Source organism: Buteo buteo, chromosome Z (assembly GCF_964188355.1).
Source record: "Buteo buteo chromosome Z, bButBut1.hap1.1, whole genome shotgun sequence".
Taxonomy (NCBI): Eukaryota; Metazoa; Chordata; class Aves; order Accipitriformes; family Accipitridae; genus Buteo; species Buteo buteo.
The window spans coordinates 20,369,517-20,387,825 of NC_134204.1; positions in this window are offsets into that span (position 1 = coordinate 20,369,517).

Sequence of the window (18,309 nt, forward strand, 5' to 3'; positions counted from 1 at the left end):
TGCAGGTAAGGGCCTGTCAGGATTTTAAACCAGCTTGCTGGGTCTTTTTTCACTGATGTGCAAGCTGCTGGTGGAGATGTTGAAGGTCTGCCCTAGCAAATGCAATACACTGCTGCTGCTTTTTGTCCCCAGCCAGTGCAGGGCTGGCTCAGGACCTCTGCAGGGCACTTGTGTTAAATTGAACAGCAATACCCAGAGTGGCATAGAGCACCACTGAGATGCATAATATAATCTGCACCTAAAGCTGTAGATTAATGATCCCCTGGAAAATAATGAAATACATTATTAAAAGGTGTCTAAGCACAGGGGTAAGCTGAAGCTGTAAAAACACCTGTGTCCTCTAGTGCTGACCTACTGAAGGGTGGTACTGTCATCACAGGAATGAATATTTGGACCTTAAATTTTTTGCTGTGATTGTGCACATGGCATTTCTTATAATCCTTCCGCTTCTACCAATGCTTTGCCCTAGAGAGCGACAGCATTTAACAGCACAGGTTCATATCTGACAAGGGGATCTCTAACTACTCTCCAGTATTATCCCACTTAAGGAAATTGCTGCTTCTCCATAAAATCAGTAGTGAGAATACTTCCTCTGAGAAAAACATTTCCATCCTCAAACTGCCCAAGGGAGGAATTAAAGAGAAAAGTATATACATCACAACAGGATATACTCCAGTGTGTTACTGCTATTTCAGTATGCAGGCCTTTATCTCCATTCCTGCTTTTCCACTCATCGCTGTTCATTATCTTTCCCCTTGCAATGAAGCTCTGAGGCATTTCCACACTCTCTCTGCAGTTGAGTAAGAAAAGATGCTGGCAAATAATTAGATTAGTGTGTGGAAGGGGGAATTCTCCTGCTTGGGGTTATGCCCTTAGCAAGCTGTGTTGCAACATTTGTATGTTATTATACTGCAGAGTCTATCATTCTACCCCCAAGAAAACCTCCCACCTGCCCTGCAAATTTGCTGATTTTATATATTTGATTTGATTAAAACTATAAAAAGTACTGGTTGAAACATTTGCCTGTGACACCCATGAAAGGGCCAGGAGAGTGTCAGGAGAGTAGCAGAAACATCTGAAGGGTAAGAAGAAAAAGAAACAAGAGCATTGATGCACTCTTTCCTCATTTCCTTCTTTCTGAACTCTGTAGAAGAAAAAAGGAGCAACCAGGACCATTATGATTATGTCACGTCCTGGCCTGAGAAACTAGTGTGGGTTGGGGCAGTTGCTGTGTCACACTAGTCACAGGAATTTGTATGCAGTGTGGGCGAGTACAAGTGTGAGCCTCCTTGTCTGCTCCCCCTTCCTCTGCCCATGTAAATCTGTACCTGGATCAGGCACAGCTACAAAGTCATCGCAGTTTCTCAGAGGAAGGGTGGAAAGATGGGAGTGTACAATTGCCTTATTTTAGATGACTGTGGTACTGCCAACATTTGCTCTTTGCAGAAAATTAAAAATGTTGTTTTTCAGTCTTGAGTTTGGGGTGGGGAGGGGAACTGCGTTAGAAAGTCTCAGGCTGAGTTTCCCTTGCTGTTTGTAACAAGGGCTGGCAAGCGTGGCATGCACCATGGTCTGGCAGGGATCCGCACAGTACCAGGTGTCAGCCTGGAGGCTGATAGCGCATCAGTACAGCAACCCATGAGACTGGAACAGGCAACGTAAGTCATCTCATGATCCCATACAGACGTTCAGCGGCAAGGAGATATTTGGCATGAGTCTTATTCATATAAAATGCAATAACAATCCACAGTGTAACACGGTAGCACTGATTGTCGGAACGTTTTTAGGCTGGACTGTCTCTGTTGTAAATACAAGGGCAGGGCTGGAGATCCCTGCTTTATATGCAGGTTTGGGAAGGCCTGAAATGCTGTGTGTGTCTGAGAGGTTTATAAATTGGAGATAAATTAGAGAAAATAGAATTCAGAAGTTAGAAGGAATGATACAGGCACATCCACTGTCTGGGGTAAACGGGGTAGGAGGGGCGAATTCAGTGGATTTCAGCGGGATCTTGAAAGCAGGAAAGAATAGCATGTTAGGAGAATGTTTCAGTCAGGAAGTGAAAGGCTAAACACAACAAGGCAAAAGAGTAGTCTGTATAGTCTGCTGGATTATCAAGGACAAAAATTAAAACATCCAGACCAGAATGCAACTCCAGAATTGTCTCCTGCATCTCTAGGATTCCCTGGGGAAACCATCTTTGCTCAACTCATTTAGAATGAAATCAGCACAATGGTTGCTGGGCAGATATTTGTGGGAAAAGTGCCCTTGAGAAAGCAGGACTATCAGGGCTGAGCAGCCTCAGCTCGTGAGCTCATGCTGCTGGTGAGCAATACAAGCAGGACTCCCCTGCCACTTCACATGATTGGCAGCCGGGCTATGCTAGCCCAGTGCCTCTGGGTTAATCCTAGGAGCAAGGGCAGCAAAGCTGGCAGGGCTGCTCAGACCAACCTGGCTGGGCTCACCCAAAGCCACTGGCATCTGGTGTCTGTGAAAAACTCCCAGGTGTCCGTCACCCTGCACTCCAAGCTCTTTGAGCAATGCCCTATAAGTCTTTAGGTTCTAACTACTCAAAGGTTTTTGGCACGTGGCTTGTAGGATGAAAAGGGGTGTCCACCCTGCACAAGATGGTCTTTTAGATGTCTCACAGCTCCGTTTCCTCCAGATCTGAAAACAGTGATGAATCCAGTAATGTCAAGTGTGAGTGAGATGGTGAAATGAAAATAGTATCTTTGCCTCGAGCCTTGTCTCTTTTGTGTAAGATTATTCATGCCAAAGGGTTATTAGTTGCCAGATGTAGCCAAGACTCTGCTGTATATTTATTTATAGTGACTTAATGTCAAGACAGCAGTGAACTGAGTCAAAGGTAAAATTAAAATATTATCTGAAAAAGAAGAAAAATGACAAGAGAACATCATTAATGCAGTGAGGTTGATAACTGACAAGCATGCACACACAAACAGATTTAGAGGTGGCACTTTTACTTCCATCAGATGGCTTTTCTATTTTGCTTGGGGACTTTAGCCCAGCAAAATTCCTAAGTATTTTCCAGAACTTGAACATAATCTCTGTAATAGGGATTAATATTATGTAATTGTGGTTCTGTTCATTAAAGTCCTGATTCCAAAAACTGATCCCTCAAGAAAATTTTGTATAGAGATAGTGGTCCAATTCATGGATCCTTCTGAAGACAGAAAGCCAAAGTCCATATTCTTACTTCTCAGGAGCTGTAATGCCCTGGTGGACTGCAGGTGCTCACTCATCCTCCATCTCTTCCAGCTGTCCAAACCTCCCACACAGACCACCCTAATTGCCCCAACCTCTGTCTTCTGGGTCATTCCCCTACCCATACTTGAGATGTCTTGTCTTCCTACGATGACTCACACAGCTCGTACGCATGCAGGAGATGAAAGAGGGTTCCTGGAGACAAAGACAGCAAAGATCAAGACTTTGAGCTATGCTTTCTTTTTACCAGTCTTCCTGGTTGGCTTGCTTTTGCCTTGACTGACAAATACAGCTGTAGAACATCACCTCTGATACTACCCTGTCTCACAGCTCTTTCCACCTTTCAGCATAACCCTGTTTGTAGAAGCCTTCCACCAGAATGATATTACTTTAAAGCTCTGTGTACATACACAGCTATTCAAGATGTGACGACAGAGTATCAGCTGCCAAAGTCTGAGGGTTTATCCATTTTTTATATCAGCTGAGGGACTAGCACAGAGCATCTTGCCTTCCTGGTAAGACTCAGAATGTTGTCTGCCCAATTCAGAGACCCAGCAGACCAGAGTGTGTAGTCCTGAAAGAGGAGCTTTTTGAGCACCACAGCAGACCAAGCGCCGGGTTGTTGAGAGCTGGACATACTGAGTGTCATCAAATACACACATGGTCACATCCTGCCCTGTCTCCAATGAGGGCATCAGAGGAAGGTATATAAACTCCCCAGGGTGCAGATGGAGAAAAATCTGTCCCCTGGGAGTCCTCTAATCCTAACAGAGGCTGGTCAGGTCTGAGATTTGAGCTGCTGCAGCCCTTCTGAAAAGAATTTTCTATTGAAATGTTTCACATTCTTGCTAGTGTTTAAAGATCCACCTCTTATTTGAATTTTGCTAAGTGTAAAACATTTGTATTGGAAAACTGTCCCTTTCCTATAGGCAAGCATCCAATATGCATGGCTGCAGCAGGAGATCTGAGAACAGGTCTTGAAAACAGGATCCCCTGGGATCTGATAACCCATTGATCTCTGACCTGCCTGGTTGGCAGTTTTTCACTTCACTGTACACAATTAACATTAAGCTAATTCACCGCTGTTTTGCAGAACTTAATTAACTTTAGCAAAATGTGCTGTGAGACCTAGAGATTTTTAAGTTCAATATGAATTTGTTCATGTATTGATCTGGTAACTGTCAGGGTTTCATCTATTTTAGGATTTAACCAAACCTATATTCACGAGCGAAAAAATATGCTTGTCTTATTTTCTTTATTTCTCTCCTTTTGCAGAGAAGGATGACAAAATAAAGAAGTCAAACAACTCCACCCTTGAGATGTTTTCCTAGCTGTTGCCTGTGCAGAGGCATGGAGAGCAGAGAGAAGGAAGAGAAGTAAGGTAAGGGAGGGGAAGGCTGTGCAGAGAAAATACATTTAGCTCTAATTTGTAGGACTTACAGAACCGCGGTAAAAGGAAAACTGTCCAAATTTCAAATGTAAGTCCAAATTCATTTCTGGTGCTTCTCCATCAGCTTCTATGGAGTGCCACCAGAAAGAGCTTTAGTCTAGTGTTACATACCAGGAAAATGGAGAGCTTGTTCTTCCACAGAGCAATACATGAGAAGATCCAACTTCACACTGTTAAGCCTTATTACTTGGGAGCCATAAATCCAGTTGTTATAACGGGTAAAGGGTAAAAAGCTGCATGGGCAAATGCCCTGCGCCGCGTGTGTGTATACACCCACGGCTGTCGCCCTGCTCCCCGAGCACCCAGGCTGCCCTCCCTGGGGGCACAGAGGCAGGCGTGCCGGCCGGGACAACGCGGCTGCCTGGGACCGACCCTCCCTGCAGGCGCCAGTGAGATGGCCGTGTCATCAGGAGCAGCCTTGACCTGTGCTGGTGGGTTGGCAAGCTGGGCGAGTACGACTGTGCCCCGAGCATGGCCGGGGAGGACCGTGCTCCTGGCCGGCAGCGCCTCGCAGCACAGGGAGAAGCTGTGGTCACCGGGGCAGGAGCTGGCACTTCCCACCGGCCTTTGCCTCCTGCGGTCCAGCGGCAGCCACATCCTCTGGCTTCACTAGCGTGCGCTGGCTCCCCAGCTAGCTTGCTGAGAGGTCCCTGCAGATCTCAGCAAGGACGTTCCCTCAACCTGTGCCTCTCTGAGCGTGAGGGCGATGCGTTGTGAGCCGAAGACTGAGGAACGTATTCAACGATAACCTTTGCTGCAAACAAGTACGTGGTTTGTCGTTGTGTATGTGCTCTGTTAAAAGCCTTGAATTTAAAGCTGTCTGTTAAGAAGCAGCAACAAACTACAGAACTTGAAAAGTGGCAGACATGCTGGAGAAAATGGCACCACATTTTGTCAAAAGGTTGCAAGATTCAAAAAGGTTTGACCAGTACTACTGACAGAAAAAAATATCTGTGTTCCTAACGCAATCTTGAAGACAGCTACGTGGAGTTAGTTAGAGAACTAGATTTCTGCTTTACAGTGTTTGGAGTGAATCAAAAAAACCCCGTACACAGAAGACACAGCTGTTTAGGACTTTCCTGACTTTAAAGAGCAAAGGCACCCCCTCTCTGTTGGATTTCACAGGACTTTCCTGAAAGGTTGCTAAGAAAATATTTGCAATGAGTTACTGCAAAGTCAAAATTGTTGTGTTGCCCACATGCCTGCCTCAGGCCCTGCAGTTTGCTTCACTTGTTCATGCTTTTGAATAAAGACTGCTGCTTGCAAAAAGTGCTATTATTAACCACATTTATCCCTGGTGCAATGATTTCTACAATAAGATCTGACCCCTTGGCATATGACCCGAACAAATGTACATAAGCTTTATCTATAAACTTTCAGAGTCTTTTTTTATGAAGTTTTCATTAAACTAGATAACAACAAAAGAAATGAATGCCAGTGGAATAAGCAAGCTCTTCATCTACTGCCAAAAGAATTATTGCCAGGTCTTTTTATTGAAAAAAGAATGAGATTCTTTGTGGAAATCCAAACAAGGTTGCTTCTTAGATGTAGGCTGGCAAGTGGCAAATTAAAGATTTCAAGCTGAATCCCATTTGTGTAACAACAAAGCTCAGAAGGATTCTGCCTCTTCTTTTGCCTCCCATTTCAGCTTTGTTATAATTCTGTCTTAGATACTCCGATTTAGATTCAATATGACTATGGCTTTTCCAAATCATCTAGAACAAACAGAACAGCACAAGTCCTTTTTTTGTACTGCCAGAACATTCACGTACCCTTTCTATTACAAAATGCTATCTTCATATTTTAGGGCCATAGTCTGATATTCATGAGGGGTTTTTATAAACATTTCCTAGAAATTATCTGAGTTCAGATTCTTAGCTAGTGTGAGGAATATCCAGTTAGCTACCAACAGGGTCCAGTATAGATTCAGCTGCCGGAATTCAAGAAAGCCACATTGTCTGTTGTATCTACATAGTGTATCTGTAATACTTCCACATATATATATATATATATAATATTACAAGCAGGATGATCAAAATACATTAAAATACTTAATGCATAATAGCACGCTGAAGCTTGCACATGAAGCCTATCGTTTCACCTTCAATAACTGTGAACTGCAGACATGGACCTGGATGTAGATATTAAGATTGGGATATGAAATATTTTAAAATAGAGAGTGTCTCTGAAAAACTAGGAAAGAGGGATTCACCTCACAGGTAATGAAAATGCTGTGGGAATAGTAATGTCCTGATCCTGCCTCATAACCAAAATTCTTACTGGCTTGTGAATGGGATGGGATCTGCACTGACCTGATTTTCATCCCCTTCCTCCTTCTGGATTATCACAGGAGTCTGAAGACCCTTAGCACTAGCGGCCAAAGGTTTCTGGTGTAGGTGGAGGAAATGCAAAGCAATGCAAAACCAGATGAAAAATCTAACCAGATGAATGTCGCAAGAATTAGTGGATATTATTAAAGACTAGTAGCTGTTTTCCTGTGCAATGCACGTTTGCAGCCCAGCAAACAGAGTTATTTGAAAACCAGCAATTTTACTCTGGCAAATGTTGTTTCTTTCTACGTTAATGAGTGCTTTTAAGATGCGGGGAGGATTGGAGCATTATTTTAGCTTTACAGATGTATAAAAAGGGAACATAATCAATTAAAGCTGCTACTGTAAATACTTCAGAGCCAGGATGATTCCCTTCAACTGTTTGTCAATGAATGGCATTATTCAATATGTGTAATCCTTCAGAGATTAAGAATCATTACCTAATAAGCTATGCCTTAGTGCATCTGTAACATCTGCAGTTTCCTGGTCACAGAAATGCATTTGTCACAGCGAGCACAGAGAGGAAACAGGCAACCATTCCCCAGCTGAAAACCTTATGAAAGCAGGGACCTTGCAGAGGAGGCCAGGGGGGAGGGAGCCGGCTTTGCATGCTGCTTGTTCCTTTGCACAGAAAAAGCAGAGCTGATTAAAAAAATATCTGCAGAGATCTGGGGCTTTAAAAGACAAGCCCCCAAAACCCCAAACCCAACAAACCCAAATACTTGTGGTTTTTCAAAGGAGCAGGCTCAAAAGAAACCAACTCAAAAGCAGAGAAGGCTGCTAGGCTCTTTGCTGCCCTCAGCATCCTTGTAAGTAACTCTCTCCACAATTATCTGTGGAGTCTATTTCACCACAACGGATTTAATTGTGCATTGACGCTGAGAGGGAGGGAGGGAGTGAGATGACAGGCAGCCTCGAGGAAGAGATTTATCCCCTCCCGTCGGGCAGTTTGATAAGGGATGTTGATTCTCCGTGGTCTTACAATGGCTTTTTTATTTGTTTGCTTAATACTGGGCTGTTTCAGAAACGCACACAGCTGAGCTGACAGGAGATGCAAACAGAGAGCACTCGTTTGGGAATTACGGGGGTGGCGGTGCACAGGAAAATAGCCTCTGTCTTCTTCACAGGAAAGTCAGCTGATAAACTGATCTTCAGACAACGTATCTTCCTTCCTGTAAAATGCAATAACAGGCAGATCTTGTGACCTCGATGGCCTTCTGCTGAGTTTATTCCTAACTGGGGAGGGAAAGGGGGAAGCTTTCTTTGGCAGACGTAGCACACAGCTCCTATGTGAATCATGCGGCTGTGCTTAAAGCGAGAGCCAACAATACCAGCATAGTGGGCCACATATCTTTCAAAGCAAGAGAGTTCACAAAGAAGTCCCCTGCTCACGGAGATAAGCCGCAGCAGCCCTTTCATTAAACATCCGCTGTGTACTTCCCGTCGGAGCCGCGGGCTTGGCCCAGGGGACAGTCGACTCACGAGAGCCAGCAGCCACTCTCAGGGCTTCTCGTTTTGCTATTTAGGCCAGATTTTCCCCACAGCACTCGGCAGAGGGCAAAGAGAAACACACCATTTATGTCACCCTATTAAATACACACAGCTTTTGCAGCCCTGCATCATGCTGAAGCCTTTCTCATCCCTGTCTTGGCTCTGCGCACCAGAGTAAACATCATAAAGAACATAAAAAGAGTTTTCCTGAATTTTCCCTGAACTTCCCTGGCAACAGAAAGCTTTAACGGGGCGAGGTTTTTTCCCCTCGAGAAAACATTCCTCCCGGCCTCTTTCCTCCTCAAATAAAGTTGGCAAAAACTCAAAGTCTGGTGCTTGAGGGCCATGCTCAGGGGTCTCTCCAGAAAACTCCGTTCAACAGAGTTAATGCAGCAGCTCACTTGACTGCTTTGAAACACACTGTGCCCATGCTCACTTTTCCTCCCCTTGAATTAACTTTGCTTTGTAGTACCCAGATTGCTATGGCTCACTCCTACCATACAGGTTGATGGCAGTAAGCAGTCATCAGGCCAGGTTTTCTCTTGCCTTGCACCACAGATGGCCCTTTATATATGTGCTGTGTGAGTGTAAAACCCAACCATCTTGAATTTATTGGTATTGTACACCCCATTGCTTCTAAATACCACACCCCCTCCTCTAAAAGATCCCAGAGTGCTTCCACTTAATCCTCTCAGAATTTACGGCCGTTAAAGTTTGTGCTGGTACAGAAGCAAGAGCCTAGGGCAGGACCTAATTTTATGAGGGGCTGTATGTGAGTCCCGACTCAGGACCTTGCGAGCCAAAAAGAACTAGGGGAGACAAACAAGTCAGGATGGGGTACAGGCAGCATGCATGCACTCAAAATAGCGTGCATACATGTCTTAGGTCTGTATAGAATTGTCCTTATTGTTATGATGGGGAAAAAGAGGTTTAAGTTAAAGTGATTGAGTTATTTTCTGAGGGAGGCACTGTGACTGAGGTCCCATTATTGCGGTGCAGTGACTGAAAACAGCATCAGAATTCAGACAAGTGGGTCTGTGAGGCCTGTAATAGGACCACAGGTCAGGTATTCCCAAACAATGATATTTAAACTCCAGTAAGACTGTCCATGGCTTGGCATGGAGCTGAGAGCTACTGCCACCAGTAATGGTGCTGGCTGCCACCACCAGTGGAGGCATTTGGCAGCAGAGGTTTGTGGACCTCAGGCTGAATTGTGTTCCTTTTAAGCAGATTTGTATTAAATAGGAAGGCCAACATTTCTGATCATAACTAGAGACACCTCCTTCTTGGATGTCCTGTTTGAAGACTATCTGCTCGGGAGGGAAGTGGGCACACAAGCTTCTCACCGGCAAGCTGATTCCCATCCCCTTCCTACCCTGGCAACCTGGGCTGAGATATGGCACCCCATTATCCACCATTCAGTGCCCACATAGCATCACCCAAGTCTGACACACCAAGAGGCAAAATTCAAAGCATAATTCTCTGATCTGCCTGCTTTGCCAGCTGAGGTACCAGGTGTAATCTGCATTTTGTGGCCAGCCGCCCATCAGTGGCTGACCTACAAGTGCTGTTCACAACTTGGAAACTATCCTAGATCTAGGATATAATTTTAAATGGAGAAATAAATATGTTGCATGTTCAACAAACACTTTTGGCTATTGGGCAGCATGCACTGCAGCAGTGGAAGTTCACGTTCAAAATTCTGTCTCCTAAACCAGGCTCAAGTAACATAATAAAAATAAAAATCCAGTGCTGGATGTCTGCCCATTAAGGAAGTTTTGCCACTTTCCTCTCTTTCTTTTTGTCCATCTGGAAGGATGAAAGATTCACATGTAGCCTCTCCAGGGCATTTCTCAGGATGAGGAAGGCATTCTCTCCCTCTTCTGTGGTGCAGTTTAACTCATGCAAACATACCACCAGTATGTCTGACCCCAGTAAGTCTCTGTTCAGCTCAAGGGTTATTTTGGCAGAACTCAATGTGGATGTTTTACATGGAGTATGAAAGACACCTGACCTATCTGGTGGGGGCCAAATGCATGGCAGGGAACATGCTAACAACTAATCTGTAAAGATGACTGCAGGGCCATGCGTGATCCTCTGCCCTGGCCTCTCAGGTTTGCTAGAACATAACCTAAATGAATGCATTACTGCTGCAGAAAAAAGTGCTGCAAAAAATCACGCAGACTTTGCTCTAAAATTCAATTAAACTGGCACAAATTCACTTGGCTATGAAATCATCACATTTTTTCATCTTTGAGCATACAGTGAATTTCTTCTAAGATTACAGATCTTTACAGGGTGAGGTGGAGGGTAGGGAAGTGATGACTCATAAAGGTTTTGCTGAATGTATGTCTAGTTTGAGACAATACTACCATACATAAGGTAAAGATGCCTAGGAAGAGCAAGAAAGGACTTTTTATTAATACAAAAAAATGAAAAAAAGAGGGAGAAGAGAGTAAGTCTTTTCCCCACCTTCTTATTACAGCATAGTTGGGAAGGTTGAAGTTTGAATCTTTAACCACCATAAAATTTCCATGTGAAAGAAATTAATTAATTTTAGACAGTTCCATCTTTCTGCTTGTTTCCTCAGCTGTAATAAAATTACTAACATGACCCAAGGACCAGCCTTAGGTTCCCGCAGATCAGATGTTTCATACTTCCGAGCCAAAAGAGGACAAACCAGAAAGTTTATGTCAGTCATTTATCAGGGTTCCCATTTCAATTCCTATTTCTGTGTTCTGACCACAGAGTGATGAGCTTGCACATGTTTTTGGGGAAAAGCATAAATATATTGGTGGGTAATATTTGTAAGACTTGTCATTTATTAGTACAGTATACACCTTTATGGGTGGAAGACAACGCCAGCCTCACTTGGTGGCTGCCCCTTACTCACCTGGGTCAGGTCCATGGGAACATTTTATGAAATAATACATGAAATAGCATTAAAGGGAATGTTTCTTCACAGTACACAGATTTCGTGATCCGTTTCTTAACTGGACAAGGCTAGCTTTTAGGACAAAACCTCAGTTTATGCAATGCTAGATGATAATATAATGCAGACTAGCTTCAAGCTCTGCATGGGGAGCGGGCTGAGCTGGGCTCTGCTGCAGACTGTGTGGCATAGGGGAACACGTGTAATTTCAGTGCATCTGGTATCCTCAGCTGTAAGGTATGACAGCACTTCCTCTTCCTGAGTCTTTATTCACAGCGTATTTGCTCTTTGAGAGGCACTGCCTTTTGCTACACATTCTCTGGGACCTAGCTCTAAGTGTCTGCCTCAGGTGCACTGCCTTGAGATGATACTTTAATACATCAAAACCAGCAGCTCTCCCACCTCAGAAAGAGGGGTGTGCAGGTGTAGTTTCTTCCTTTTGACCTCCCCTGAAAGGGAATGAATTGCTGTTGGAGCAATTATATCATGTCCTCCTGCTTCTCCTCCTAACATGTACCCTCTCGCTTGGCTGTGGATCATTAGACACTCCAGACATCCTATAGAGCCCCTGTACCGTAACACTCATGAAGTCTCTCATTAAGTTAACAAGCAAATTACCCATGACAGTCCTGGCCAAACTCCTGATAAAGGTTCTGAAACACAATGTCACCCTCACTCTTTCTTTCTCCCTTGTAAAATCAATCAGACTTACACTTTAAATAGACAAGTGGCCTAAAGGAGAAATTTTCCCAGACTGTCAGGATCCTGGGAAGGGGAGCTGAGGAGAGTCTTTCTACTCATCTGTTTATTGTTGAAAGAAAGTGGGTTATATGGGATTTATAAACCTTCAGATGCAGATAAATATTTGTAAATAGTCCGTAAATGACTATCAGTCTCTTTACACTCCTGGCTGTATTCAACATCCTCCATTCTGTAAATCAGACCTTTCTGATTTTGCTGAGGTGACAAGTCATTGCTAGAATGTGTTAAATTCAGTTACAGGAGTACATGAGGTGACTGATGTAATTGAGCATGATGCTTTGGCCTGGGAAATAAAAAAAAAAACCCAGCGAGTTTGCTGAAAACCATGACTAACAGGCCCACAGATTAAAAAGCAGCTAGTAACCCTACAAAGACAGTTACATTAGAACCTCTCCAATTTGCATGGCATTAGTTGGCATGCCATATAAATTGTGCATCATACCTTTCTCTCCTTTCCAGTCCTGAAAGATTTCCCCAGTTTCTCAGCATTGCACAGGGCTTCCTCAGCAAGGCTTCATGTACTTCAAGTGCTTTACAGAATTAATGCCATTTTGCAGATAAGTGATCAAAGTCTGTTCTGTGATTCAACAACTTTTCTAGTGTTTGCTCATTTATGTCTCACTTCGCAAAAAATTGTAGTTTGCTAGGGGTTTCCCACTCCTTGGTGCATTAAATGAGGCTCAGGTATAGAGGTTCATTGATTTTAAGTCAGAACTGCCAACACAAGACATTTGAATATATTAAGCCAGGCCCCCATTTTGTGTGAGTGACTGAAACATAACCTTTTCCTCCCTGTGCTTCTTTTTATGTGCCTTTTGGATTCTGAAACTTCAGCCAGCACTTGGGTCGCCTTTTCAAGCTTCTGTTCACAACAATGTGATGCTCTTGCAGAAAAGACAAATGTCACTCCGAGATGTATTAGCAGGAATGTTGGGTATAAGACAAGAGAGGTAATTATTCTGCTCTACTTGGCACTGGTGCAGCTTCAGCTAAAGTAGTGCGTCCAGTTTTGGGTTAGAAAGGTTAAGAGTACTGGGATTGTTTAGTCTAGGAAGTAGAGACAGAATGAAGATAATAACGCTTTGCAAATACATAAAAAATATTTTAAAGAAGGCAGATATGATTTTTTCCCTTCTTCACAAAGGGTAGGACATGAAGTAATTGGCTAATTTACCACTTAAATTTAGATTAAATCTCAGGAAAAATAGTCTGATTACAAGTACAGCATAGCATTGGAACCAGCTTTTCAGAAACACAGACGTCTCTCTTACAGGCGGTTTTTAAGAACAGATCAGGCATACAACTGGCATACATCATGCAGGCTGCGCACAGTCCTGCTCCCCTGCCCTGTGGGAATAACCTGCCGGTGTTTCTTCCAGTTTTCCATTTCTAGAATTTGGTGGTTCTAAGACTGTAGGCAAGAAGCAAATATTTAACAAGAAAAGAAATAAAGTAAGTTGAGACTGCAACATAGCTGTTTACCTGCGGGCCTTGGCTTTGCATGTAAAACGTGTAGTACTGTGAGGATCATGGTAAAATCCCCCAAGTCTGCAATACTCTGGGTAGCGTGTTGTGACCCTTTACTTGGACCTCATACATAGCACAGGCTACTGAACGTCCCTCCTTGGGTGTCTCATTGAGCTTCATAATTTCTGATTGATTAAACACATATATTAGAAAGATGTCTAGTCTATCTCTAAAAAGCCTTTGTTTCTTTCTCTAGCAAAAAAGATTCCACCACATTGCTTTCTGTGCTGCTCCAAAGGCTAATTGACTTAATTGTCAGAAGTCTACATTTTATTTCTATATATCCAGCTTTATCTGGTCTCTACTCAACCTCATTAAGGTTGCTTCTGCCAGCAGATGTTATTTGTATTTAGTGACTTAGAGAAGGTCAGGTTACCACATGGCCTGCTGATCAATAGGCTGAACAAAACTTGTGCAACTCTTCTGCCATAGTAAGACTGTTTTTCCATTATTTTAAAGACTCTTGGTGTTCATACCTGACCACAATGTTCGATAAACTTATCTGCATAAAGCCATGACCACAAAAATGCAACAGGCAAAATAGGCTGGTGTGTGGCATGTTATCATGTAGGCACTTAACACCTGTATGTGCCATGACCACAAAATGGAATGCAAAAGTAAAATAGCCATTATATGTAATTCTTTGGTGTAATGTTGCCTACCACATAAATAGTCTCTCGCTGTCTTTCTCACTCTGTCTCACGTGTACACACGTACATATCCTTTCATTTTGGTCACAGACATCAGTGTGAATTAGTGTTTCCCCCTAGTATTGTATATTGGAACCAAATTGAACACAAATATGAACATTTGTTTATACCCATAATTAAGTTGTCCAATTTCCAGACTTGCTGACTGTTTGCTTCTGTGAAGGGAGCAAGAACTGTGGGTACTTGGGATTGCTGGAAATCAGACTACTCAATTAAATTTCTCAGCACTGATTTGAGAGGTGAACTTTAAACTAAAGACACCGAAGTTGTACTTATTTCCTTTCAGGAAAATGTAACAGTGCTAAGCAGTCTGTTTTACACAGCATCTGTATTTCTCTTGTAGATTCAGATATCCAAACTAAAAGCTTTCTTTCATGTCCTTGTCAACAAATCCTAGCACAGAAGAACCCCTTTAATAAGGATCACAAGGCATTTTAGTGTCTTTGCTGATTAAGGCCCTGGACAGAAGGTGAGGTTACTAACTAGGGCTAATGCTGGGAGTAATTTTCCTGCTGACACTTGTCCACTGTCTAGGAAATGAAATGAGACCACCACAGCATTTTAGAAAGTCTGGTAAGATGCTGCTAAGACAATTGTGCCTTTCAGTATCTAGGATCAGCCTTTGCCAGATTTGAACTAATTATCTAGAGTAAGAGTTGGGCAAATACTTTGTTTGGAATGGGTTTTGCCAGGGTGATTTTTTTTTAACCTGGTCCCCAGTTTTTCAGCTGAATTGACTTCTTGAACTGTGGATTATTTGCAAGCATGTTAAATGAAATGAGACATTTTGTTGGATGTACTATTAATGCAGTAAGTTTCTTCTCTTTGCTGGACAAATATAACTTTTAAAATCAGACCCTGCTGCTACAAACCCACATAATTGTGTACTCAGATTTGGCTTTGCTCACATAGTCTGTAGACCTGCTTTAAGCATTCTTTGCTCTGGGGAACATTTCCTAGAGTTGGAGTATTCACTGGACTAATTGTAGATGAATGTGAATGAGATGGAGTTGAAGGAAAAAGAATTCACTTCAGAAATGCAAGGAACGCATCTGTGAGCTATTAAAACCAGCAGGAGCCTTTCTATCTACAGGTATGTGTTATTTCCAAAACTTCTACAAAAGACACCAAATCCTTCTGCTGATCCTCCAATCACTTCCACAAAACAAAGTGCTTAACTGTTGACTTCACCCTCAGCACCAGTCCAAGTATTGGGTATCAGTCATTAAGTGCTAGTTACACAGAAAATTGGGGCATGCCTCAAATTGTCAAGTCTACTTGTGCAAACTCAATATTTATATTAATTGAGGTGAGAAGTGATTCACAGTCAGGCAACTGCTGTTGCCTTTGTTCAGATCTGATTGGCAGCACTGGATTATGTTGTGCAGTAACTGTCAAGGCGAGACAGGACATGTATCAGACCTTCAACTTTAAACTGTTTGATGAGAGCTTTCATGATATAAACCTGTTTCATGCTGGTATAGATGACTTTTATTTAAACAGTAACATTAAATGAGTGTAAAAGCTTTTATTTAAAAAAAAAAAAGGTTGCCAATTCATTTAACAATACTAATAGAAGCATGCCTCTCTTAGACCCACATTTCCCTTAGTTTTGCTGCTTGAATCCAGAGGCTGAGACTGGCTCCATTTCTCTGTAGTATATCAACTGCAACTGCCACATCCAAAAGACAAGGATCTTCAGGTGAAATCAGTAAAACACTAGGGTCCTGATTAGCCACATGCACCTTGTATTGTAGGCAGAAAATGTAAATACCTATATCTAAGGCTAGTCAGGTGTGAGTCACAAAGTAAAAAGACCGGTAATAATTTACAGCATGTTCTTAGAAATTACTATAAAAGGATAGGGATGGCATGAGGAAAAATTGAGCCTGAAGCCTTTTCTCTATTCACGCTCATTTGAATGAGTCTGCAATCAATGGAATTCAGTCCAAAGGACATGGTGTGCCATGTCAGGTGGTAATTATGTATTGGTGCTGTTCATATTATTTATACCTTTAAACACATATGCCAAGAATCTTCAAGTTGCCATATACCTAACATTCTCCTAATTCATGATAACACAGTTCAGAAGATGATCACTAACTCCCAAAGAGTTGCAGAACATGCATTGCTTGCCAGCTTTTTGAGGAATTATTAATACATTATATCCTTTAGAAGTGGAAGTGAACTCTCAAGTGTATAGGATAGGATGGGCAGAGATGGGACTTCTAATGACACATAAGAAAAATTGCAAGAAGCCAGTGTTTTTCAGCTGTTAAGAACTTTACTTCATTAGCTTCTTTTTAAAATTTATTTTGCTTTTCCCTGAGTAGCAAGGCTGACATCATATCTAGGCTGGATCAGAAAGGAGAGAGGTTTGCAAGAGAAGACCACATGCAAGGAAAATAATTTCTTAGAGAAAGAAAAAAGGCAAGTTTAAGAGTGCTGGTAATGACCTAGATATCTCATTCAACCACAGGATAAGTGTCTGTCCACTCAGCAAGCTTAGTTTAAATTTTACTCCAATGTTTCACATTACAGATGGCAGCAGGCTGATGCTGGATGTTATTCTATCTGAGCCAGCTAGTTCAGCCCCTGTCTAAAACCACACTCTTCATGTTTCTCAAGGTTTCTAGTATTTCTAGTTTCTGCTTTACATAATCTGGTTTTCTGCACCTGATGAGGTTCTAAAGTAAATCATTGAAACTTAAGTCAAAAGGGGAAAGCTCTTAGGCTCATGTAATGTGGCATCTAGTAAGAGACAACCTAACTTGTTGGAAAAAAACAAACCCCAAAACCAAGGGAAGTAAAGCATGATTCATGGTTTCTCTCTAACGTGTCACTGGAAAGATCACTAGGTCCAACCAAAAAACTCCAGCAAATTCCTGGTGTCTTTAATTAGACCTAGAAAAGTTCTAATTAATTTCCTCTTACTCTGCAAACACTGTTTAAAAACATTCACAGAATTAATGGCCACTGCTAGACAAATCATGCCCAAGCAAACAGATGGATCACAAAATTGCAGTATCCGCTGCTAGCACTGTTCACAGGCATGTTAAGGGTGGGGTTGGTCCAGCAGAGAGAAAAAAAAAGCCCTATTTGCTTTTGTTTCTAAAGGAACCTCCACTCATGTGTGTCATCACGTACTCTTGCACAGGGGCTTTAAGAATTTGTGCCTTGAGGCTAAGGGATGAGTATTGTTGTTTTAAGTTGCAGATATGAGAGGGATGATGTACTTAAGCGTATAATGGTCAGTATATGCAATATTGCTGCGCTTTACTTCCTAGTACTCTTATAACCAGGTGAGTGCTCCCCAGGAGGTTTTTGTGATATTTTTCAGATGCTGTGTTAATAATGTTTGCTTTATGATTTTCTTTTCTTTTTTTTTTTAGACAAGGGAGAAAGACGGATGGAAACTTGAAAAGAGAATTGCGAACTCACCTGGAAACAAATTGCCTTGAGAGTGTTTGTGTTCTGGTCAAGTCATCTTTGCAGGCTCTCTTGTGTTTTGAACAGAAAGACAGGCCTATGCAGCAGAGAATCAGAGGAGCTTGACGCACCCAGTAACTTGCAAAGCAAGCCAAACACTCAAGCACCATGTGCTCCCAAAGCACACGTCAGCTTCCATACTTGTAAGTCAAGGAATCTTCTTGCTTCTCTCACTTTAGGGTAGTTAATAATTTCTGCATTTGTGAAATCTCAGTCCTTATTAAAGTAACACATCCCATATGTTACTCTGATCTTACTAATACACTTAGCCGTCTCAACTGCTTGGTGTCATTGCCCAGCTTCACAGACTCGCTATAACACAAAACACTAGGGTCCTGGGAGTCAACTTACTCTTTTTTTAAACTTTCCTTTCATTCTAATAAAACTCCCATTGAC